Source organism: Staurois parvus, unplaced genomic scaffold (genome assembly GCF_062004578.1).
Source record: "Staurois parvus isolate SC_StPar_1 unplaced genomic scaffold, SC_StPar_1.0 ptg001045l, whole genome shotgun sequence".
NCBI lineage: Eukaryota > Metazoa > Chordata > Amphibia > Anura > Ranidae > Staurois > Staurois parvus.
The window spans coordinates 2,570,105-2,595,701 of NW_028318841.1; the positions used below are offsets into that span (position 1 = coordinate 2,570,105).

General features: G+C 41.3%; 1 protein-coding gene across 4 annotated transcripts in view; it reads left to right on the forward strand.

Moving 5' to 3' along the window:
• Positions 1 to 25,597, forward strand: part of MBNL3 (muscleblind like splicing regulator 3) — a 207,054-nt gene that overhangs the window by 64,182 nt on the left and 117,275 nt on the right. The window lies entirely within an intron of this gene.

Genomic DNA, 25,597 nt, shown 5'->3' on the forward strand with positions numbered 1-25,597 from the left:
GCCCCTCTGCGTAAGCACTGGGGTCACATTAGCTGAGTGAGAGAGAGAAACTGAGGAAGAGAAACAATGGAATACTAGTCAGTACTAGTGTGCAAAAGTGTATTTGCTTTGGAAGAATAAATCGCCTCTAACGTTGGGTGTCCTACATGCGCAGATGTTGCTGTGTTTTTTGTAAAACTTTTTGTTTAGTTTTTTACATTTTGTAATGGTTTCTCAAGATTGTGCAGAAGTAAAAGTTGCTTTGACTGAAAAAAGGTTGAGAAACACTGGTTTAGAGCATCTGTTTTCATCACTCAAAAAGGTGGCCACGCAATCCATATACAATGCCAATAAAATGATTTCATTTAATAAAATTGCAAAACAAAGATACTCTATTAAATCAATTTAGTGGGCTCTGCAAGAGAATCAGCTGTGGCAGAAAATTACATAAAACAAATATCTGCATGTTTTAGGAGAACTGATCATAATTCAGATTGATTAGGTGAACACTTTAACTGATTATTTACATCTACAACTGGTTGTATTTTTGATCAATATTTTCAGTTGATTGCAAAATATGGAGTAGTAATGAGAGTTATATCATTCTATATCTTAATTGATGATAGAGCGCTTGTTTGAAATTCATTATTATCTAAATTGATCACAAATTGCTACATGCATGACCAGTTCTTATTACGTTTGGATTGATATGTCATCAAGGGTACCAAATCCCCTGGTGGTTGACTATAATTGAGCTATAATGGTTTCGTGCAGTTAAACGTTCTATGGTCCTATGCTGATCTGTGATCCATTATTTTTCTGTAGCCTCACTAGCAGTCTGATTATGTCAGTATTTCTGTGCTGAAAGCTGTGCATTTTTTTGCATGGAAATGTCGTTTTTTTATTGTAGGCCTGTAATTCTTAGGAATAACTCACTGAAATCTGTCCGAACAAGAGCCTAGTAAACATCCCGGGTATGTTAAAATTTGAAACACAAAATCATAAATTATAATTTAATAATCAAAAATATAATAATAATAAATTTAATAAAATAATGTAATCAAACCAAAAACACTGAAATTTGAACTATAGCGCCAAGTTCGCACATCACTGATCTTAGTCACAAAATCGTTTTCAGTGTCTGATGACGAATTTCCCCACAGATCATTATCACTCAATTCTGCAAGTGGTTCTAATTTACTATCGCTTTTCTTTAGCTGGTCTAAAACTGCTTTTGACCTAAAGGGACGCTTTTTGGACTCCATGGATATTTCTCAGTTTCCAGGCAGAAAGAACGGTAAAAATGCAGGCAGGGCACAGGACAAAGCACTCGGGACAAAATGTACCGCATTTTTCGCTCCATAAGACGCACTTTTTTCCCCCAAAAAAAGGGGGGAAAATGTCAGTGTGTCTTATGGAGCGAATATAAAGCAGCCGGTCCGGTATTTTTGCGGCCACCATGTCAGAATACCGGGCCGGCCGCTCAACTGTTGTCTCCTGCAGGGCCTTACCTGTTCCTCGCTCCAGCGCTGCACAGTCTTCCCGTGCTGGCTTCTGTAACAGCCGGGTGCCCACTGCACAAGTGCTGCGCTTTGTGAATGATCCGGTGTCTTCTGGGACACATGAAAGATCCCAGAAGGCGCCGGGCCATTCACAAAGCGCAGCGCTTCTCGCACATGCGCAGTGGGCACCCGGCTGTCACAGAAGCCGGCCCAGGAAGAAGAGGGAAGGCAACTCCGCGGAAGTGGGAGCTTGTACCTGTCAAATTCAGGTACCCGCTCCCCCTCCCTCCCCAAAGGTCAGCAGTCTCTGGTCATTCCCTTCACTGTCTGCAGTCTCTGGTCATTCCCTGCACTGTGTCTGCAGTCTCTGGTCATTCCCTGCACTGTGTCTGCAGTCTCTGGTCATTCCCTGCACTGTGTCTGCAGTCTCTGGTCATTCCCTGCACTGTGTCTGCAGTCTCTGGTCATTCCCTGCACTGTGTCTGCAGTCTCTGGTCATTCCCTGCACTGTGTCTGCAGTCTCTGGTCATTCCCTGCACTGTGTCTGCAGTCTCTGGTCATTCCCTGCACTGTGTCTGCAGTCTCTGGTCATTCCCTGCACTGTGTCTGCAGTCTCTGGTCATTCCCTGCACTGTGTCTGCAGTCTCTGGTCATTCCCTGCACTGTGTCTGCAGTCTCTGGTCATTCCCTGCACTGTGTCTGCAGTCTCTGGTCATTCCCTGCACTGTGTCTGCAGTCTCTGGTCATTCCCTGCACTGTGTCTGCAGTCTCTGGTCATTCCCTGCACTGTGTCTGCAGTCTCTGGTCATTCCCTGCACTGTGTCTGCAGTCTCTGGTCATTCCCTGCACTGTGTCTGCAGTCTCTGGTCATCCCCTGCACTGTCCGCAGTCTCTGGTCATCCCCTGCACTGTCCGCAGTCTCTGGTCATCCCCTGCACTGTCCGCAGTCTCTGGTCATCCCCTGCACTGTCCGCAGTCTCTGGTCATCCCCTGCACTGTCCGCAGCCTCTGGTCATCCCCTGCACTGTCCGCAGCCTCTGGTCATCCCCTGCACTGTCCGCAGTCTCTGGTCATCCCCTGCACTGTGTCCGCAGTCTCTGGTCATCTCTTGCACTGTGTCCGCAGTCTCTGGTCATCTCCTGCACTGTGTCCGCAGTCTCTGGGCATCTCCTGCACTGTGTCCGCAGTCTCTGGGCATCTCCTGCACTGTGTCCGCAGTCTCTGGGCATCTCCTGCACTGTGTCCGCAGTCTCTGGGCATCTCCTGCACTGTGTCCGCAGTCTCTGGTCATCCCCTGTACTGTGTCTGCAGTCCATTGGTTCAGAATATTTTTTTTTCTTGTTTTTCACCTCTAAAACCTAGGTGCGTCTTATGGAGCGAAAAATACGGTATGTGAAATGGTTTGATAGAGTAATGTTTTACTATGTGATTTTAGTGTATTGAGTGAATGTCACTTTTTAATTTTTTTTAATTTCCCGCCGATTACGTCCCCGTACATCCCGCCGTTGCAGGGAACGGAACCCGGAAGACAGATGCCGGCATCGGCCGGAGGAGATGGCCAGGGACGCTGCAGGAAGGATATCGCGGGAGCGAAGGACAAGGTAAGTGCAGAAGGGATCCCGGAGCAACGCTGCATGGTATTTCCGAGTGTAGATCGGGGTTACCGCTTTTGGTGCTGAAACTTTACCCCGAGCTACACTTGGGAATACCGCCAGGGAGGCTAAAAAGAAATCTATGATTTTATATTTGTTTTAATATTGTTTTTCCATCTTACTACTATTCCTGAATCTCTTGTTTCACTCTGTAGCATCCTCTCTTCATTCTTTTCAATTTAGGCCCAGTTTACCCCATCTCCTAATGGATTCCTTCCCCCCTCACCCAACCAGTATTTACACCTTGCCAGTTCATCAGCTGTATATTTCAGAGAAAGTCTGATACATCTGCTCACATAATACTTAGTAATAAGTGCAGTTGCTTCAGAGCTTAGTAATTGAGGTAAAGCTTCACTTTGCAAAGCAAGGAAAATAAAAAAATAAAATATTTGCTTGCACATGACTGAATAATAGAAATCAGCAGAGCTGACCTCATTTCAGAGCTTCCCCCCAGATCTAGAGCAACTGCACCTGCAGTGCACAGACTATTTGCCTTTAGTAAATCAACCCCATTACATACATGAGCTAAGGGCTTGTTGTTCTCTCTTAGCTTACATTGACCAACCAAAATGTGCTTGTACAACTTCCTTTACAGGCATAGTGGTTAGCACTCCTGCCTTGCAGCACTGGAGGCCCTGGTTTGAATCCCAACAAGGACAGTGTCTACATAGTTTTCATGTTCTCTCTGTGATAGCATGGGTTTCCTCTGGATACTCTGGTTCCTCCCACATTCCAAAATATGGTGGTAGGTTAACTGGTTCCTGTCTAAATTGACTGTAGTATGTGAGATAGGGACCTTAGATTGTAAGCTCCTTGAGAGTAGGTACAGACGTAGGTAAAAGTGCTGTGTAAATTGTTGGTGCTCTGTTAATGCCTGTAAAAAAAGCACAAAATTGAATGGATGTTCTAAGTAGGCTCCCCACTATTAATAAATATAATGAAGATTGTACAGAGATTACACAAATAAATTGTAGTGTGTGTGAGAGACCAGCTTTTTATAGTGCAAACTGGGGAACAGCTATTTCCCATTGTAATATGTTTACATTATCACCCTTCTTACTCCTACATGTTGGAGATACAGTTAAAGTAAGTTGCAGTAAGGGAACAAGAAAATCATTAGTTGTACATCTGACGGTTAAATGAAAGATGAAGCAGGAAATTCTAGAATAACCTCTGAAATACATTGATTAGACTTGCAAAACTATCATGTTCTTCTTAGTTGCCCTCGGGTAGGGGAGGGACATTACCAGATGAGTAATCGGCGAATGTAACATACAGAAGTCTAATTATGATTGCTTTTTTGCAAAGCGTTTTCATCTTACTGAATTTTGTAGATGTGCTATGGTATTTTATAGTATTTTATGTGACTCATTGGTTCTCTTTTGTTACCTAGGGGAGCAGTAGATCTGAACCAGAGTTCTGATTGGTCACTACAAGCTACAGATTTGTATAGTTTTGTGGTAAATTTTAGTCCGATTTTTATGAATCAGTCCTTGGGTGGTACATCATGTACCTTCTGTCACTTCGCAACTCTACACTTTCTTTGTACTTTTCAATGTACACATGCCCAAAAGAACTTTTAACCAAAATTGCATTAATTTCTTTTATAGGTGGAATGCTAAGTGCTGCACAGCAAATAAAGGTTGCCTGTCACCCGTTTTAATACATTACCACTCAATCGGGGCGAAACGTGTCACAGTGCGTGGCCAGTACAGTGGCTGAGGCCATTGCTCAACAATGGACTTCTGTGCTCAGTTGAGCAGCGTCCATCCCTTAACTTGTATTGGCTGACACTGGAATCGCTCGGATTCATGCTCCCTTCTTCTCACTTACTGGTGGGGTGATCCTTTTTCCTTCCATTCATAGCTTGGAGCAGCGCCATAAGGTATACTTTGTTCACTGATTACCACTCATAGTTCCATTTTAATTTCAGCTGTGCAGAGATTGTGGAAGGCAATATAAAGACAAGCTTCTTGATGTTGTAAGGGCAGACAGATATTGGATGTTCAAAAAATAAGATTGAGGTGCAGGATTCAAACTTGATTTTCATAACATACCAGTTGATAAAAGCAACTATTAAAATAAAACTAAAGGCATTGGTTTTCTATTTTTATGGGTTATAACCCAGATCTTTTGCCATCTGTGTCCCATTGGGGAGATTTACCTTCACTTAGAGTCCCATAATCAAAGCAGGAATTGGGAGGAGATCCCTCCAAAGTGAGGGAATCCCAGGTTGTCATCAGCGTCACCACCACTAGTGTCCCCATTGGAAGATTTTCCCTATATTACTGTTTTGGGGAAAACACAAAATTTTGGATTTTCTTTCATTTCCGAAAAGGGTAAATATGACACAGATAGCAATAAAAACCTGACAGATGTTCTAATCCCTCTCCACTCTGTCCAAAATGAAGCTTCACCTTTATTATATTTTAAATTGATTTCAGTTGTTTGCCAACATCAAGCAGGCGGTAATTCTGACTAATTGAGAGCATCACACAGGCTGAGAAATCTGGATGAGAAATCTCCATTATTCTTTATTTCTGACAATAGGGTGACAGCCTATAATAATACTGTGACCTTATTGCCAAAAATAAAGAATGATAGACTTTTGAGCTAATCATCTGATGCTCCATCTTTTTTCAAGCTCAGACAGGTAATGGAAGTAGGGATCTGCTAGTAGAAGAGTGCGCCCACCTGGTGATGGGGTCCCACACCTTATTTGCCATTGGTCACTTATGGAGATCTTAAATTTCTATTCTAATGATAGGTGTGTAAGATTAAAGTGTTACTAAACCTAGAACCCTGCATTCACTATATCTGGTCTCTCATAGTACACAGAACATGGAAGTGCAATTAGTTTAGTAAATATAAATTGCTAAATACCTTTTCTCATCAGCAGTTAGAGCAGTCTTGTGACTTCTATCACTGTTCAGCCAAGCACTGGTTAAAGCTTGTAGCAGCAGTTTTCATTTTGCTCTAGGAGGATGCAAAACCCCTGACCTTTGTCTGGACAGTGCTGATTGGTCGTGTGCTGATCACATGCACTCCCCCGAGAAAGAAAAACCCTCTCTAGCAATACACACCAAACTGAGCATGTGCAGAGTGTCTCCACACAATATGTCTTATCAGAAAATAGGAGGGGGACACTCGAAGAAGGGAGGATCAGAGAAGACAGGATCAAACAGCTTTTTTACACCGTATAACAAGCTTTCTTTATTGCATATACAGACAGATTTTACTGTTGTGGGTTTAGTAACACTTTAGATTTTATGTGTATTTACTGCAAGTTACCCACAGTAGTGTGTGCCATATTCACCGTCACAATTAAATGAGTGAGAGCATATGTAAAATACAAACAGTAATTAGAGGATCTTTCGTATTCACAAATGCCAAAGTCCACAGTTAGAGCTGTGTGAAAGTGTCTTGCTTTACATATTATAACACTATTCGCCAATTCCGATAGAGCACTGAGAGTATCTCCTGAGCACATCTTGTATGATACCTATAAGCCTAGACATTGTCCTGTGGTTAAATCCTTTCCTAACATCCAGCTAACTTCTGCCTTGTCTTGTTGAGCAGCTGGTCTGTTCAGGATGACATTAGTTGAATTTTAGGTTTCCGCTTTCTGTCTGTTGATAGCCATGTGTGTGATGTGATTATTATAATTGGCCACTTCTGTGCTATGTAAAAACCTAGTACAGGTGACACGGAGCAGTACTTGAAGATGTATTGTGTAGAATCTGAACGCAGATGATATCAGCATAGTAGGAAAATTAATGGAATGAATTGAGGATTTAGCATGGCTTATCTTCAAAGAAAAGTACTTTTTATTATTCTAGAAATTATCTGAGAACACCTTTTTATTTTTCAGTACTTCAAATGGGCTATTTGTCATACGTGCCTAAAGACCCTTTTCTGTCATTCCTTGCTACAATATTAGCTCTTAACAAATAGACTTTCAAATTACTTTTCGATGAAAGGAAAATTATTAAGGTTTTAGGACAATCTGAATTATTTTATTTAACTTTTAAAGGAAACATGAGCTAAAGTAGCACAGAGGCTGTTATTGCTGACCTCTTAAAAATGTTATTTGCTTGGCTGATCCACATTGATGGATTCAGTTCATTCTGAGTCATGGACCTAGAACAAGTAGTCTGATTACAAGGTCTGACTTTGCTCTGAATTGAGGTGCTGTGTTCTTATTACTAATTAAATGTGTAGCACTACCCCCTCAGGAGTCGCTGAGTTATTTTTGGGCTCCTTGTCATTCTGGACCCCTCTCTGAAAACCCAACCCCTGCTGACAGCACAAGGTTCCTTTGACCAGAGTAACTTAACACCAGAAGGTAAACTCACACACAGATTGGAGTAAACTGATATGAGGTTTATATTAAACTTCAGTGTAAACTTGGTTGAACAGTACAAATTAGTATTGATACTTGGAAAGGCAATAATTACTCCCAGAAACTCTAAGAAAAGAAGTAACTCAAACAGCAGTCAATCAATGTTAGCAGGCCTGCTTTCAGAAATTAACCCGATGCCTCCAACCTGAGGAGACAGCAAACCCAGTGAGCAATAACAACTTGAAACAATGAGACTAGTTCACTTTGGGTCCTCAGAGCCTGGCGACAAGGTATAAAACTGAGGTAAGAGAGCTTTATAGTAGGCAATGTCCCTTTAAGTGCAGTGAGGACTCTTCTGTGTACTCGCTGGGGCCCAGTTGGTGCACAAATATACAGGACTGTAGATGATGTAGGTAATAGTTCCTGACAGGATTGACACAAAGAGAAGGTAGAAAAAAAACAAGGACTTTCCCTCTAAATGACACTTGACTTGCGTGTTGTCACCTTTAATGCGCTGGGAAAAAAGAGCAGTTTTGAGGCAACTCCACTCTGGGATGCGGTGACCAATTGCAGTGGTGGCAGAAGTTCCTTTAGGAGGTTAGGCCAATGGTTCAGGGAGCACTGATGTGATCTGGCCTACAGGTGGCATGCACTGAGGTCAGCTCTGATGATTTAACTGTACTGCAAATGTGTTCAACAGTAGCGGCTATGGGAACTAGGCCGAAACATGTGTTAAGTGAATACAATGTCCACAACTGTGTGCAGGTAAAATAGCAGGTATGATGAGAATGTCATTGTTCTCTTGCTTAACTGGTGTATGGGACTCTCTCACCCAATCGGTGGCTTCCAGAAGGTCCTGGCTGTCTCTCTCTACAGGTTCTCCGGTCTCACATGCAGTGTTCCCTCTGGTCACTGCGCTTCAGGTCACCGGCTGGCAGACTGTCTCGCTATACAAGGTGGCAAGGTCAGCGGTCAGTGGCCCCTCCATGCTTCTGCTCTCTCCAACTCTGCGGCCTGGTCTGGTTCAACAGTAGTTGGCACCACTCTCTCTCTCTCTCTCTTTTGGTTTCCTCGCTCAAGGTCTCTCTCCTCTCACTTCCTGTCCAGTCTCCTGGGCTTCTGTATATGTCTACCCCTGCCCACATGTCAGCACTTCTGGGAAAAGTAGTCCTCTGATGTACTGCTGCCCAGCAAAGTTTTCTGATTCAGAATACAAGGTCCATGGGGCTGCTGTGCAGAATGTGAGTGCCACTGAATTTGCAAGACACGGTCATCTTTTGTTAGTTTTAACATCCTGAAGCTAAAAGTAGAGCAAGGGTGTTACAAATGCATTAAAGAATATGTAAACCCAACATTTCATATTCTTGATATATGCCTGCTGTACCATGTACTTGTGTGAAAAAAGTATTCTGTTCTCTTTGTATTGCTTCTTTTGTGTGAAATCCCTGGTGTTCCTGACAGTCCCCCTGCTTTCCTACTAAAAACTGACTGCATTAGGCAGGACAGCACACTGTGGTTAGTTCTCTAGCTGTGCTGGGAACTCGGTCTTATCTCCTCCAATGATCAGACCTCTGACACCCCTTCCCCCTGCACAGCCATTCACTGGGAAGATTAGTGAGCTGCTTTTTCTCCTCCCCCAGTTCTTATGCAGCTGAGAACAAAGAGAATGTGATCACTTATTATTCAGAAAAGGTGTGTATAATGTCTTTTTTTATATATCTACACACAAAAGCTTTGCTTTTCATTTCTATTTTAAACTGAATGGGTTGTTTTACAAGGTGAGGAGTTACAATCACTTTAAAGCCAAGACATAGCTACAAAACTAGCAATTTCAAGGGAAGACAAAAAATGTCAGCTATCAATTTTCCTTCAGTACAGATTTGTTCTAATCCAGGGTGATTCTGGTGCTAGCCATTACCTCTAGCATAGCCCTAAATGGCCCCAATCTGCCTACGAGACATGGTGGTCTATATACTGTACAGCAGGGGTGAATGGATCGCATTTACAGCTCCACTGCTCTACAAATCTTTTTGGCAAGTCACTTGTATTACAAAGTATTTGCATGGTATTGTGTATTATATGTATTAGTTGGAGTTATCATAGGTCTAGGCCACAGACGACAGTTCCAGTCTTTTCTGGACAGTCTCCAACAATAATGCTTTCTTTGTAACACCAGTAGTTGAATGCACACTAGAGGATGAATGTGCATGAGCAGTAAGCAGATTATTATTATTACAGGTACTTCTATAGCGCCATCAATTCACACAGCGCTTTACATATATATTGTACATTTGCATCAGTCCCTAACCCTCAAGGGGTGTACAATCTAAGGTCCCTAATTTACATTAATACATACTAGGGCCAATTTAGACAGGAGACAATTAACCTACCAGCATGTTTTTGGAGTTTGGGAGGAAACCGGACTACCCAGAGGAAACCCAGGCAGGCACAGGGAGAACATGCAAACTCCAAGCAGGTGGTGCCGTGGTTGGAATTTAAACCAACGACCCTAGTATTGCCAGGTGGAAGTGCTAACTATTTATCCACTGTGCTGCCCAGATAGCAGATACTTCCACTCCATCCTAAACACTGGTGCCATATTAGACTCTTTCCCCTAGGAAGATTGGCTATGATTTGAAGTTCATTGTTTGACGATTACAAAATTAATTTAATGTCTATGGACAGCTTTGTAGTGGCAGACTAGTGAAAATTAATTTCATTCTGAATGATATGGTGTACTGACCACAACAGGTCATAGCATTGTTATAAAATAATTCCATTTGACATGTCTGTGGGGCAAAATGTATCATCCAGCAACATTTTCGATACATGTGTTCATGGAAACAATTTATCAGAATGGAACCAGCTGATGTCAGAACATATTGAATGTCAGGGCCTGCCCTGAACCTAATCTGCCCTGAGTGTTGATTAGCTGGACATTTGACTGATAATCTTGATGTCTACAGAGTAAAGCTAAGTTGAATTCTATTACAGCTCTTGATGATTTTTGTCCCTGTGTGAGCAAAGCATGATAAATGTCTCCATACAGAGGGGAATTAACTTCAATACCTTCCAACAAGATTCAGATGCAATATCAGCTGCTCATGATCATCGTTTTTATCTGCTGCCAAATACAAGATTTGAAGATATTTTGGCTTTTATATAAAAAGCAAGGAAATTAATTGAGACACAATGGGGAATCCATATGGATTTCTTTTAAATTTTTTATTTAAAATGACTTTCAAAGAGATAAGAGAGTTTCTTTCCTGATATATTTCAAACTGTAGTATTCAAGGCTGAACTCCAGACTAACATAAAAAAGAAAAGTTCAAATATTCCCCTTTAATCTACTTATGTTTTCCTTAAAGTGGTTCTAAAGTCTGAAGGGTTTTCTTTTACCTTCATGCATGCAAATTAATAGTCCCAAGAAAAACCTAATATACAGATCCCTATCCTCACATCTGATTCAGAGGAAGGTAAAATCCCTTATAAATGATGGTCCAACTTGCTCCAGAATGGAAAAACAATCCTTCCTGATCATCTCTGAAGGCAACTGGATACTAACTAGAATCCTATGACTTATAAATGTTAATATCTAGCTATACTCCATATAAATACCTTCTCTTTTAAGAAGACGAAAAAAAAATACTTGGTGTTAAGTAAAAAAAAAAATATCAGTTCAGCTCTGGGAAAAATGGCTTTAGCAGCGTTATCATTGCGTGTACTGCATCTTCAGGAGAAGACAAATGGAAAACTGTGATTTTTCCAGTAACAGCTTTGGCTTCAAAGTGATAAATCACTGCAGATATCAGATGTGTCCATTTTGCAGGCTTCCTTGCTGATGCCAGAATGTTCTCTATGTTATCGCCTCTGATCTAATGTTACCATTCTCAGATTGCACTATTTAGCTCCCGGTCTTTTTTTCTGAGCTTTTAGTGCTTTTTGTTTTATTCTGTCTTAGTGCCAGCACATTTAACATTGACCATGTACAAGTCTCTGGCCTGTGTTTGATTGCCATTGATGCATAGTCTTGAAAGAGATGCATTTACCCAAAATACAAAGCAGATCTCATACTCCAATGTAACAGACTTTGTGGAGGATGCAGGGAACACAGGAGACGGAATGAGCACTAGAGTTGAACCTGCACAGTATGAGAATACTGTCTGTAAAGTTCGAATCCAGGCAATGGAGTCAAGGAGTGAACAATCAGTGGGCAGCATTATGGCTAAATGACTGGAATGTTTAGCTTTCAGTGTTGGGGTTTGGGTTTGAAACCTAGTGGGTAGATGATGTTGGTGCAATCTCCCAGTGTTTTGTGTAGGTTTATTCAGACAATCTGAAACATGTTGGTAGTTTTCCACTGGGAATGTGTCATACACACATGTGCATATTACAATGATACGAAAACTAAAAATGTTTTTTACCTTAATGGATTCTTTGCAGTAAGATAAAAAACATTTTCTATTTCTCTGTGCTCCCCATTCCCTGTGTGAAGGGAAAGAGAGAGGAGAAGAGATCCAGCGCTGTGCATGGCTGCATCTCTTCTAGCCTCTCTTCCTCTTCTCCGGGCCTCAATCAAATGCAGTGATGAGGAAGCAGGGGGTGGGGCTACACCCCGCTGTGTGTGTCTATGGAGCGCGGATCCATAGACACACAGTTCAGGAGCGAGCAGACACTGTGTGCCCCCATAGCAAACAACCTGCTATGGGGACACCTGAAAAAGAGGAGGAGCCAAGATCACTGGTGAGGGACCCCATAAGAGGAGGATCAAGGACGCTCTAAAAATATTAGACTTTAGTAACACTTTAATTGTGATGTACAAAACCATTGGTATGCACCCAGGTATAGTAGTATAGGGTACAGCCATTCACTTCTGTGGCCAGTTGTGAGTGCCATTTGAGGCTCCCTGAGTGGGGAAAAAATGCTAGGAATTTACGCTAGAGTAGGGGTTTTCAATCTTTTCACTATGAAGGCAACACTGTATATTTTATAAACATTTGTGGACCATAGAAAATCAATTTAATAAATGAATGAATACAATTTATAGACCCACTAGATAGGTTTGCAGTTCTGCATCTCCTATTGCCTCTGGAGCACCCCTAATCCTGGGATTCTGACATCTTTCCCTATTCTCTAGATTTTCTTGTTACAATTGGAGCTGGGCTACATTGGGGTTGTTTTACTACAACTGGAGAGTGCAAAATCTGGTGCAGCTGTGCATGGTAGCCAATCAGTTTCTAATTTCAGCTTGTTCAATTAAGCTTTGCCAAATAAAATGGCAGCTGATTGGTTTCTATGCTGAGCTACACCAGATTTTTCACTCTCCAGTTTTAAATCAACCCCATTATGTTTAAGTGTGAGATATTTATCTTCCAAGACATGAACAGGGAAGCTGCTTGCTCCATCAGGGGAACCGGCAAACTTCTGCCCCCCCCCCCCCACAGGCCATGGATGCTGCTCCTGGAGGGAATGAAGCGAAGGTTTTCTGGTACCCAATCCCATAGGGTGCTACAGAGTGCACTTTAGCAGGTGCAGGATTTCCCAGGCCTGTGGCAGCTATAGAATTGTAGTGGGAGATATAGAAAAGTAGCTCTGTGGCATATTATACGTCTATTATATCTATAATGTCCACACATGTTGAGGGAATGAAGCCAAGATTTTTGGTACCCAATCCCATAGGGTGCTACAGAGTGCGCTTTAGCAGGTGCAGGATTTCTCAGGCCTGTGGCAGCTATAGAATTGTAGTGGGAGATATAGAAAAGCAGCGCTGTGGCATATTATACATCTATTATATCTATAATATCCACGCATGTGCCCTATGATTTACAATTTAAGTAAACAAACATGCATCAATAAATAACTTCTTGCCAGAAGTCCCCCCTTTCACATCACAGTCCCCCTTTTACATCAAAAGCCCCCAACACAGCAGATTTGCTACAGGCTAGGTAAAATCTTGTAGCAGGCTGGATGCGGTGCACAGCCTGTAGTTTGGAGTCCCCAGCACTAGAGTAAATCTTAAACTTAAATCTCAAGCTGTCTGTGTGCATAAAGCCTAAAGGAGAGCTAAAAAATTGGTTGTCAATTTTACTTGTTTTTATTAAGTTTAAAAAGTACATTTTACATTTATCTGACTGATAAGGGTAACTTATATCATCTGATTAACCTATTGAGTTTTGTAGACAGTGAGCTTCTTTATGCAAAGCTGAAATAATGAGCCATGTGAAAATGAAAAGCATTTTTTTTAATGTATTTTTTTATTCTTGACCATAAACAAAGAAAATCCAAATGTGTATCCATTCCCCTTATTGCTATACTACAACTAGGATTCCTGTTTTAACAGCCAAGGAATTTTGAATTTTGTGCTGCCAGTTTTCAGATCCATGCACCTGTGCCCCACAACACAGGCAGATTCTTGACTTTTTACTGCAGCACACACAGCTTTGTCAAGAACACACTGCAGCCTGCAGATTTCACCATGAAGCAGCAATACATCACAGTTTATGTAATCTCTCTGCTCACTTTGCTTCCTCCTCCTGTCAGCATGTTCCTTGTCAACACATGTGCTTGATTTGAGCTGCGCCTCCTTCTCCCAGTCTGAATGCTGCAATATTGTTGAAGAAAAATGTGACTGTTTACTTAAGCTGGCCATACATGGTTTATTTGATCGACTTCTGATGAACAGGGTTACTGGATCAGCACATGCAGCAATGTGCTGCAGTGCAAATTGGTGTATTCTGATAGTGGGGGAGTCTCGCTATTGGAATACAATGTCACACCGAAGAGAATTCCCGCATTCACATCGCATTTATGGATTGGGAAATTGGTACAGTTTATTTCATTCATCCAGCTGGCTGAACAAAAACTGTACCATGTATGGCCAGCTTTAGTCGCACTTACAATGTATTTAATTTTTTTTTTTTGTCTGGAGTATAGTTTGATTTGGCTTTCAGACAAATTGGCCCCGGGGATGTGCATGAGAGTGGTAGGGACATTAGACTGAGTTTCCTGCGGGGCAGAGATTGATATGATTGCTTGTGTTAACTCTGCATAATATGAGAGCACTGTATAAATGCAGGAAAATGATGCTGTCTATGAGACTTTGCAGCTGTATTGAAGTCAACAGTTTGGGTTTTTATCATTTAAAGCAAAATTTAGCAGGCTTTGCACAGGTCCTCAGATTCTGTATTGCTCAGTCTCGTTTGCTTGTTCCAATGTGTGTTTGTGTTAGAGGGCAGTGTTGGAAGCGGGGAACACTTGGCCTGCATTGTTGCAGGTTCAGATTCTTGGTCACACAAAAGATGAAGCTGTCTACAGCCATAGGGTTTTAGGCAACCGTACAAGATGAATGCCAGGATTGAAAATGTAGGCAGCAGTACAAGATAATTGATAACTTGTAAACCACTCAAGGGTAGAGTGTATCCCTTGAAAGATAACTTCACTATTAAGATATATTTTCTGTCTATAGAATGTGCAGACTAAGCATCAGAGAGGCCTAGCTACCAAAGAGGGGGTCAAAGCCATGAAACTATGCACAGGAATGGGTGACAAAATGGTACTTTAGATTTTATCTAAGGTCTGCTTATTATATACAATTAAAAGATTGGTTAGGGGAAGGTCATACAGGAAAACATAAAGGTACACTTATCCATTAGCACAGCGTGTTTGACTAATGTGTACTTTAATCATATAAAATTCTGAATGTGTCTTCTATTAATGAAGAATTAATTATATTTACATTTATTGTCGTGAGAAGAAAGATGGTGCCCCACCCACCAACTGCAACCTGCACTAACTTGTCATGGAAGCTTCAATCACGGGACATAGCTTTGTTTTACGGTACAATGGAGTAACCGCTTAGAAGATTAACAAGGATACAATTATGTTGTACATACAGTAACTATGCTAAAGCTGAAATCTACAAAACAAATTACTATGTGCTTGGAAAGGGTCAATGCAAGGAAGTAGAGAGAGGATGCCCTTAGTATTGTATATGAGAAAACAGGTTCATATGATTTTCAGTATCAGGACAACCTTCTAAGTAAAGGCTCATGATTTATCCCAGCCTCCAAATAGCGAGAATATTTTAATTAAACGGTCTGACAGCTTCTAACTAGGAGCCATGATGTAGGCAAAGTCTGGAACGTGTAGAAGTCATTTACAAAGTCAATGTTAGGTTTTTAAACATTCAGTTAGCAAGAAAATAGAATAACGTTCAATGGTTTATAGTGATTTCTGGCATTATCTCAGTTCATGTTTATGTGGATATGCTTGTCTTGCTGTTTACAAGGAAGGAACTTTGGGAGAAAGAATGCAAATATAGGGATGGCTGTGCTTCTGTAGGTTGTCTTGCTGTCTATGTAAATATGGCCTGTTTCAGTCTAATGGTTTTCAATGCTTGGAAACCTGGCTGCGGTGGATACAGAACTTGCATGTTTTGTCTTTAAGATCTCAGGCTCCATTCACACTAGGTTTTTTCAAATCGCAGACAGAATTCCACCCGCAATTTGAAAAAACCTAGTGTGAATGGAGTCTAACTGTATCTGAGCACCACAAGCTGCAAACACTATTTCATTCATTTTTCAAAATTTAAAGCAAACTCATACAGCAGTTTTAGCCATGGCCATCTGTAGTAAGGGCAGAAGATTCATGTATCATTTACTTCCTGGAATCCATCTGACCTTAGCTCAAGCATGCAGACAGGGGTATGCTTAGCTGAGAAGCCTCTTCTCTCCTCCTCCAGATGAAAGAAAAAAATGCCTATGAAGACTTCTGGGATGTATGATATAATTTTGGTCGAGGCCAGAAACCAGGAAGTAACTGAAGAAATGTATTCAAACGACTAAATATTACATATATTCTTATTTACTATGGGTAGCAGTATAAGGATTAAAAATAGCTAATGTTGATTTAGAGAATTTAGTTCCACTTTAAATATACATGTGGAAAATTTCATAGAAATGGATTTTTCAGGGTTTTAATTGATGACCAAGCTGGATGAAGACTAAATGGGTGACAAGTTTGGGATCTGTCTCCAGAGCTGGGATAACCTATTTATTTGTGCATAAATTTGTATTATTCCTTAGTATTTTATTCTTCCTCTGTACCAGTGGAGTGTGATAATAATCAGCAATAATGTCTAAATTACTTGATCAGTGAACAGAGATCCATTTTATGTAAGCAGCTTGACATTCTAGCTTGAGAGCTGCTATTTATACAGTGAGTAGTAATATGAATATTTTGTATAGCAAGAGAATTACCGTATCTGTTAAATACAGCATTCCAGGTGTATGTATTGGACCAGTGCTCTGTATTTCCTTAGAGAAGCTTTTCTCATCCTTTTTGCCTTGGAGGAACCCTTGAAATATTTTCCAGATCTTCCCCGTAGTATTGGTGGTCACTGTAATTGGGAAATCAATTCAATACTGCACACTAGTCAAGGAACCTCTAACAACATTAGAAGGAGCCCTGGGTAAGAAGAGCATCTCATGTTTAAGGAAATGTTGATATTAGCGGATAAAATGACCAAATCATGTTACTGCAACTCCATAGGTTTGGATTTTCTTTCATTTTTAGTCTTGGTGATAATGGTAAACATGACCTATAGGGAGGGTAAATCTTCCTAACAGAGGCACAGATAGCAATAAAAACTTGGTAAATAAAAACACGTGTTATAATCCCTCTCTTTCCTCTCCTTCGTATCTAAGACTAAAAAAACAAATTACTATGTGCTTGGAAAGGGTCAATGCAAGAAAAAAACGTTTTTCACTTCAAGTTTATAATAAATATTATGCATAAGTGTGAAAATATTTAGTAGATTAACCATTTGTCCTCCTGAGGATTTACCCCCCTTCCTGACCAGGCCATTTTGTTTGGGTTATGGCGCTGTGTTACCTTAACTGACAATTGCGCAGTCATGCAACGCGGTCATGCAACGCTACATCCCCAGTGACACCAATATAGTGATCAGTGCTAAAAAAAAAAAAAGCACTGACACTGTATTAATGGCACTGGGCAGGAAGGGGTTAACATGAGGGGCGATCAAAGGGTTAACTGTGTGCTGTTTTACATTGGGCTGTGTCTGTGTGGTTCACTGTAAGCACACTGCTTTGGAAGGCTGTGCTGCGCACAGCCACCCAAGGCAGTGTGCATGAGCTGACAGGGAAATGCACACTCTACCCGGAAATGCAAAATCACGTATTTCTGCTATAGGGCGGTCGGGAAGCAGTTAAAGTGGTTATAAATGTGGACGGTTTACATACATTCTATGCATGAAGGTAAAAACCTTCTGTGTGCTGCTGCTCCCCCCACAGCCCCCCCCCCCCAGTACACACCTGAGCCCCCTCTCGATCCAGTGATGTGCACAAGACCTTTTCACTGTCTCAGGACTCCTCTCCTTATTGGTTGAGACAGCCAATGAGTCAAACACAGCTAGTGAGCCAATGTGGAGAGAGCGGAGGCTGGATAGAGCCATGGCTCTGTGTCTTAAAGGCACATAGAGCAAGCATGCACCAGTGCCCCCATAGCAGGCAGCTTGCTACTGGGGGACTGGTCAAGGGGAAGGAGCCAGGAGCGCCGGTGGGGGACCCGAGAAGAAGAGGATCGAGGCTGCTCTGTGCAAAACCATTGCACAGAGCAGATAAGTATGACATGTTTGTTATTTAAAAAAACAATGCTGAAACTTTTAATATTACATTAAACCGTACAAAATACTTAACGTCTGCAGGTGCCATGGTTTCTTATTATGTCTATTGACCAAGTCTCTGCAATATGTGGGAGTTCCATTCCAAGTATATCAGTACTACTAGGGTAACACAGGTGTTTTTCAGAACATGCCATACTGTTTAGAGTAGATTTATTATGCAGTGCCAAGAGTCTGTAAAACTGTACACATAGTCACATTGAATTCCATATACTTATAGGCTTCTTCTAAACAATCAAAATTTGAAGGTCAAGTTGACCATCACAAGACAGCCCTTCCTATAAGAGCAGAGCAATCCCTGATGACTTATTTTCTCCTGGACAGGTAGTCAAAATGATTTCATTACCAGTGCTGGTTCAAACACTGTGTTATAGCAGCGTGTGTATGTTAAGATGATTGTCCTGCTCTCTTTTAGCCAGGTGTTGCTAAATCAAGATATCTAAGTGCTGGTTCACAGCAAAACACAATGTGGGAAAGGCACATTATGTTCACTCAAAATGCACTGGGTGTGTAATCTGTTGTGGGTGTCAATATATTCTTAACACCTCAAATGCAGATTGCAAATTCTGTGCATTTGCCTGCACCAGATCACATGGTACTGCAATACCATCTGATTTGGCGTGGTTCATTTTTAAAAAGTACTGCATGCACTACTTTTTGTGTGATCCAGTGCAATTTCAACCTATTCAAATGACTGGGCTGAACATTGCGCCACACTGAATCACACAGGAATGTGGATCCTTTTCCTGTGCATGCGATTCGGGTGTGAACCAGCCCTTAAGGCAGAGATCCACAATTGTTTACTTAATATTGTTGGAGTGGGTGGACATGTTTAAGGAAAGAAAATGGGAACAAGTGTTGCTACCGGTTGTACATATCCCCATGTTTATCCCCTTTAAAGACCTTGCAAGTACAGGAAAATACCTTTTAATCTCCTGTAAATGCACTCAGCTCCTAATTCTTGTAGGTTGACAACTCACAATATTTTTGTGGATTGAGTGGTGTCAGTCCTGCCAACCTATCCTTTTTTAAACTACTCAAACCCATCCCCTATGTCATTCCTCACAGCATGGACACTAATCATTCGATCATTCAGTAGTCCCAAGATAACAAATGGAAGGGCAAATTAGATTCCTTGAACACTAACACTGGATTCATGACAGGATCAACAGTGGTTTTTATTTTTGCAAAGAAGTTCATGTTCGGATTTTCTTCTTCGCTTTGGGGTTCAGAGTTGTCATTCGCTAGTGAAGGAGCTTCAGGAATCCGCTTCAGTGGGGACCACAAATGATATTAGTGATCTAATAGACCCCCTCATGTCTCCCTACAGAGGACCTATCATTTTCTACTATGGCATCACCAAAGGGTGATGTGATAGCAATAAAGATGAGTGTAGAAAAAAATAAAGCAATAAAGATGAGTGTAGAAAAAAATAAAGCAATAAAGATGAGTGTAGAAAAAAATAAAGCAATAAAGATGAGTGTAGAAAAAAATAAAGCAATAAAGATGAGTGTAGAAAAAAATAAAGTATCATATCATAAATAGAAAAAAAATGTTTATGGTCCCGCACCCCAACTTACACATGTTGGAGTGAGTTCAATAATTCTAGGACCATTGTTCACTGTAAAGCCATACACGGGTCGAATTCCGAAAGAATTTTCTTTCGAAAATCTTTTCTAAGAATTTTCGTTCAAATTTTGCACCATTAGTGGGTCACAGAAAAGGCAAATTTTCGTGTGACCATCGAATTTGAGTGATTGGGCATGTTGGAAATTTTTTGAAAAATTAACGAATTCCAAATCAATGATGGGAGAATCGTGCAGGAAATATAAACGAAAAAGTATTGAGCATGAACTGTGACCTGGAAAGAAAACAAAATTCCTGGCCATGAAAATTCTTTTCTGTAGCAGCATGAGGTGAAATTGAAGGCTTGTGTCAGGAATGGACTGGCCAGCAATGGTGGGACTCGCCTGCCTTTTGATCTGCAGTACCAGGGCTGGCCAGCGGGTGCTCCCAGCAATCAGAGACTCAACCTTTCAGCCAGCTAACACCTGGAACTGATGATACTGGTGTATTTAAGGAATGGCCAGACTTGCAGACTCTGCCTTGGTGTTGTGTTTGTCCTGGGCCCTGTATCTGTCCTGCATCCTGTATCCTGTTCCTGCTCTCTGTTCCTGTCTGATTCTCTGCTGACCCTGTTCTGATCCCTGGCTTGTGACCCTGACCATCCCTCTGCCTGACCCTCTGTACTACGCTGCTTGCTACCTGCTGAACCTGGCCTGTGACCCCGACCATCTCCGCTTGCTCCCCCTGTACCTACCTGCCCTATTGATATTGACCCGGCCTGCCTGACGACGCTTGCTTGTTTGTACTGTTATCTGTGGGTGGTTGGTTGGTTTGTTTGCACTGTATTATGTTTTAGTATTGCACTGCGTTTATGGTTGTATTGTTAGTGTTAATAAATTACATTGTTTATCACATATCTGAAGTCTGCGTTTCCCTGCGTCAGTCACACATCTCTGGTCACACCTGGGAGCCCTGACATCTTGGTTGAATTTCGAAATCCATGGTGGCACCATCGGATTACAAAACGTACAAAATTTCAGATTTTCTAAAGAAAATTTGTAAGGAATTCGACCTGTGTATGGCCTACATAACTCTAAAATGTTAACCTGTAAGCGCTTTTAAAGCATTGGGTGTGTGCAGTGTTAAGGTTTCAAATGTTTGGTATGTATTTACTCACACAGCCTCATCTCTTATATTTTACCCCCCAAAAATTGTTTGTAATACTATATATTGCGTTTGTGTGTGCTAGAAATAACTTAAAAAAAAAAAAAACCTAGTATATACTTTACTGAAATATGGGATTGACAAACATTTTTGCTAAAATCATATGACAAAAAACATTGCAACTTCCATAACTCTGTTCTCTGGGAGCTCTGAAATCAGTGTGTGTGTGTGTGTGTGTGTGTGTGTGTGTGTGTGTGTGTATATATATGTATATGTATATATATATATGTGTGTATATATATATATCTCACACACACACACACTATATTGCCAAAAGTATTGGAATGCCTGCCTTTACACACACACATGAATGTTACTGGCATCCCAGTCCGTAGGGTTCATTGTTGAGTTGGCCCACCCTTTGCAGCTATCTCCTAGATTGTAAGCTCCGAGGAGCAGGGCCCTCCTATCCCTCTTGTATTGAATTGTATTGTCGCTGTATTGTCTCCCATTATATTGTAAAGCGCTGAGCAAACTGTTGGCGCTATATAAATCCTGTATAATAATAATATAACAGCTTCAACCCTTCTGGGAAGGCTGTCCACAAGGCTTAGGAGTGTCTATGGGAAAGTTTTTGAACATTCTTCCAGAAGCACATTTGTGAGGTCAGGCAATGATGTTGGATGAGAAGGCCTGGCTAGCAGTCTCTGCTCTAATTCATCCCAAAGGTGTTCTCTTGGGTTGAGGTCAGGACTCTGTGCAGGCCAGTCAAGTTCCTCTAACCCAAACTCACTTATCCATGTCTTTATGGACCTTGCTTTGTGCACTGGTGCACAGTCATATTGGAACAAGAAGGGGCCATCCCCAAACTGTTCCCACAAAGTTGGGAGCATGAAGTTGTTCAAAATGTCTTGGTATGCTGACGCCTTAAGAGTTCCCTTCACTGGAACTAAGGGGCCAAGCCCAGCCCCTGAAAGACAGTCCCACACCATAATCCTCCCTCCACCAAACTTTACACTTGGCACAATGCAGTCAGGCAAGTACCGTTCTCCTGGCAACCCCCAAACCCAAATCCGATTGCCAGACTGAGAAGCATGATTCATCACTCCAGAGAACACATCTCCATTGCTCTAGAGTCAAGTGGTGGCTTGCTTTCACCACTGCATCTGACACTTTTAATTGCACTTGGTGATGTAAGGCTTGGATGCAGTTGCTCAGCCATGGAAACCCATTCCATGAAGCTCTCTACACTGTTGTGCTAAGCTGAAGGCCACAAGAAGTTTGGAGGTCTTCAGCTATTGACTCTGCAGACAGTTGGCGACTTCCGGGCACTGTGCGCTTCAGCATGCGCTGACCCCACTCTGTCATTTTACGTGGCCTACCACTTCATGGCTGAGTTGCTGTTGCTCTCAGTTGCTTCCACTTTGTTACTGCACAGGTGGCAACCTATCACGGTACTACGCTTGAATTCACTGAGCTCCTGAGAGCGGCCAATTATAATTTTTGGTGGTTTTAACTAATATTCAGGCCTGACAAGTTTCCTTTTTTGACACATTTGCAAAAAATGGCTCTGGTGGTTAAACAAAAGATATTTGATTGGTCACTACAGGCAGCAACTCCATTTGTAATTTTTGGGGGTTTTTTTGCTCATCTATTTATATCACTTTTTCTTTTATAAAAAGACCCAACCACCACACCTTACCTTCACAAGAAATCACAGGATGACAAATTATATTAGGTAAATGTAAAAAAGCACAGTTTGCTGCATCAAATTTGCGCATTCTAAAGATGCTTCCCTGCCCTACAGCCAAAATATTGAACCTTTCATGAGTATCAGAACATGAAATTTCCAAATAACCAGCATTGCCTTCTCAGTCACAGTGTTGGTTTAGCCATACATTATACAATTTTCTTGTAAAAGTTTTCTTTAGAGTTACCAAAATCATATAATATGAAGTCAAACCTAAACACTTTTGATTTGTATGCAATCAGGCAGGCCCTTGCACTACATAGTTGAAAGTAAATCCAAAGGAAATTGAACTAGAAAATTGTATAATGTATGGGCAGCTTTTCTGATACTGCACGCAAAGCCACTGCATAGTAAACAATGGCAGAGAATTTACTATGCAGTAGCTTTCAGTGCTAATCTCATAAGATTTTTGGACATCCAACAGAAACACTGTGATGACCTAAAGGCTGGGGGGTTAGTGCAATGCGGGTGGCTGAGAAGTGCTGGGTTTTTTTTTTGCCTGAATTGTGGGGTTGATATGTTTACTTAGATCTCTCAAACTGCTGCTGCAGTTGGCACTTCTGTAAGTACACCCAATAAGGAACACAGTTTAATTTACCTGATCCTCTGCTCCTGCAGGCTACCTCTGGGCTATTAGACTGGTCCCCACAGCCTCTTCCCTACACTGTTGTGTTTGCAGGTCCTCTGACATCAAGTCCAATGAAGAGCCCATAGCCCTGCATTGGACTTGAAGACGCTGAGAGACAGTCCACTGCTAGAGCGTTGGGGGAGTAGAGGAAAGTGCTAGCTGCCAGGGGAGCATAGGATTTAGTAAGTAAACCTGCTTTTCCTGGTTCCCTGGACCTAAATGAACATTTAACCCTTTCAGTGTTGGGGCAGTCCCATGGCAAGGAAGACCTTTCCCTATTTCTGGATATGGGCTATAAAGCATAAGCTGCATTTCTTAGATAATTATATATAATATGTGTTTTGATTTTGAGCTGCTGTTTAATAAGATGTCTGGGAAAAATATACTAATATGCTGCAGGGATAATATATACTCACATGTACGTTACTGTAGCCTACAGTTTAGGGAAGTAGCTTTTGAATTTTACATAGAAAAAAAGCAATGTGTGTTTTTTATAGAACTACAAGTTCAAGCACCTCTGCCAGTTCATAGGGATGAAGGTATAAAACACGTGTGCCTAGGCTTGTTGGAGAATAAAGCAAACTCTTGTTGTTGCACTTGTGAGATACAAAACGCTGTGAACATTGTCTACGCAGGATCATGTAGTAAAATCAATCATTCTGTAGGAGACACACCCCAAAATGGCGTTAGGTGTCCTTGGTTTGGCAACACGTGGCTATAAGCGTGTTATCATTCCCATAGAGCGTTACCCCAGCAGCCAGAGCAAAATTTCATATCTATTAATAAGCAATACACTTATGTCTGACTCTTTAAAACTTTTTGGTAGCATAAAGGAAGCTGGAAGCATTTATAATGTGTTTGTAGGGCTGAAGGGGTTGAACAGAAGTAAAGCTCTCCGATACTGTGGGCTTGCTGTGCCAAGAGCCCATCAATCCCTGCAAAGGAATTGTGTAACCTTGCATAAAACACATAATTCTCAAACACAAGCAAAGTATGTGAAACCGCGTTTACATTGCCAGAGATTTCTGCAATGTTTTACCAGCCAGCTTGGCACACACGGGACTTGGGCACGTATGAGTTAATCTGTGACTGGCCTTGGCAACTTCTCCTTTTTTCCTTATAAGAATATTGCTTTGAAATGTTGCTTTGCTAAAAGGAATGTGGGAGCAGAAGCCAATGAATTGCTTAAAGGTGCAACACTGCATAAACCTACGTAGATGACAGCTGTCTCTGATTTTTAGGGATAGTTTTTAAGATTTGCTCCGAATACCTCTAGTATCAGGAAATACCCTGATTTTTATTTATGGCCAACTACAACAAAAGTTTTTTGTTTTTTTTCCTTTGTTGCATTTTGCATACAAATATTATTGTGTTAAAGTCTAAATGCAACCAAAAGTTTTCAAAGGAAAAGGTTTTAGCCTCTGTCAATTTTTTATTGTTGTATAAGTCTCTTTTTTTGGGATAGACATAATAGGAAGCAAAATCTTCAAAAGGACATTTCTATTGCAGGGTAAAAAAGTTGGAACGTTTGTTAGGTTTCTTTTATGGTTTGTGTCCTTTTTTTTTTCCCCTTCCTTCCCTGTCCAAGTGATGGTTTTACACAGAAAACACTCATAGATATCAACAGGAGCATAATGCACATTTAAAACATGATAGTCCTGGCCCTTCCCCAATCTATCAAAAACTAAAAAAAAAGTTTTGGTTGGAGTTGGAGCTTAATGGACTCTGTTTTAAAAAAAAAAATTCTAAATTATGTATATATCACTTGTATTAAAATACCTGTTTGTAGTGTTAATTAGTATATGTTTCTCATGGTCCTCCAAGACTGTAATTTGCTTGCCAAGCTTAAATTAATCAACTCAGCATGCAGCATGTCCTTGCAAATTATTTTCAAATGTAGACAGCTATTAAAATATGTCACTTTCCGGTAACATATTTATCTCTGAACAAATAGTGCAAAAATTGTGCAAGAGGTGTTGGGTCAGATACAGGGGCGGACTGACAACTCATGGGGCCCCGGGCAATAGGGGATCATGGGGCCCCTGTGTCCTTGCCCAAGCTCAAAAAAGCCTATGAAAAAGGTACCAGGGGCATCTCATGGGGCCCCCTACTGACCCCAGGCCCTCGGCAGTGCCCGAGTTTCCAAATGGTCAGTCCGCCCCTGGTCGGGTATGGATCTGCATTTGGGGTAGCCTCTTTCCTCTTCGGCTCTCCAGTTGGTATATATAGTTTTTGTTCCCCTCCCTGCTTTGCCGGTTTTGAACTGTTAAGAAGCTGCTTTTGGGTTTTAATTGTGATATTTATTTTAACTTTTA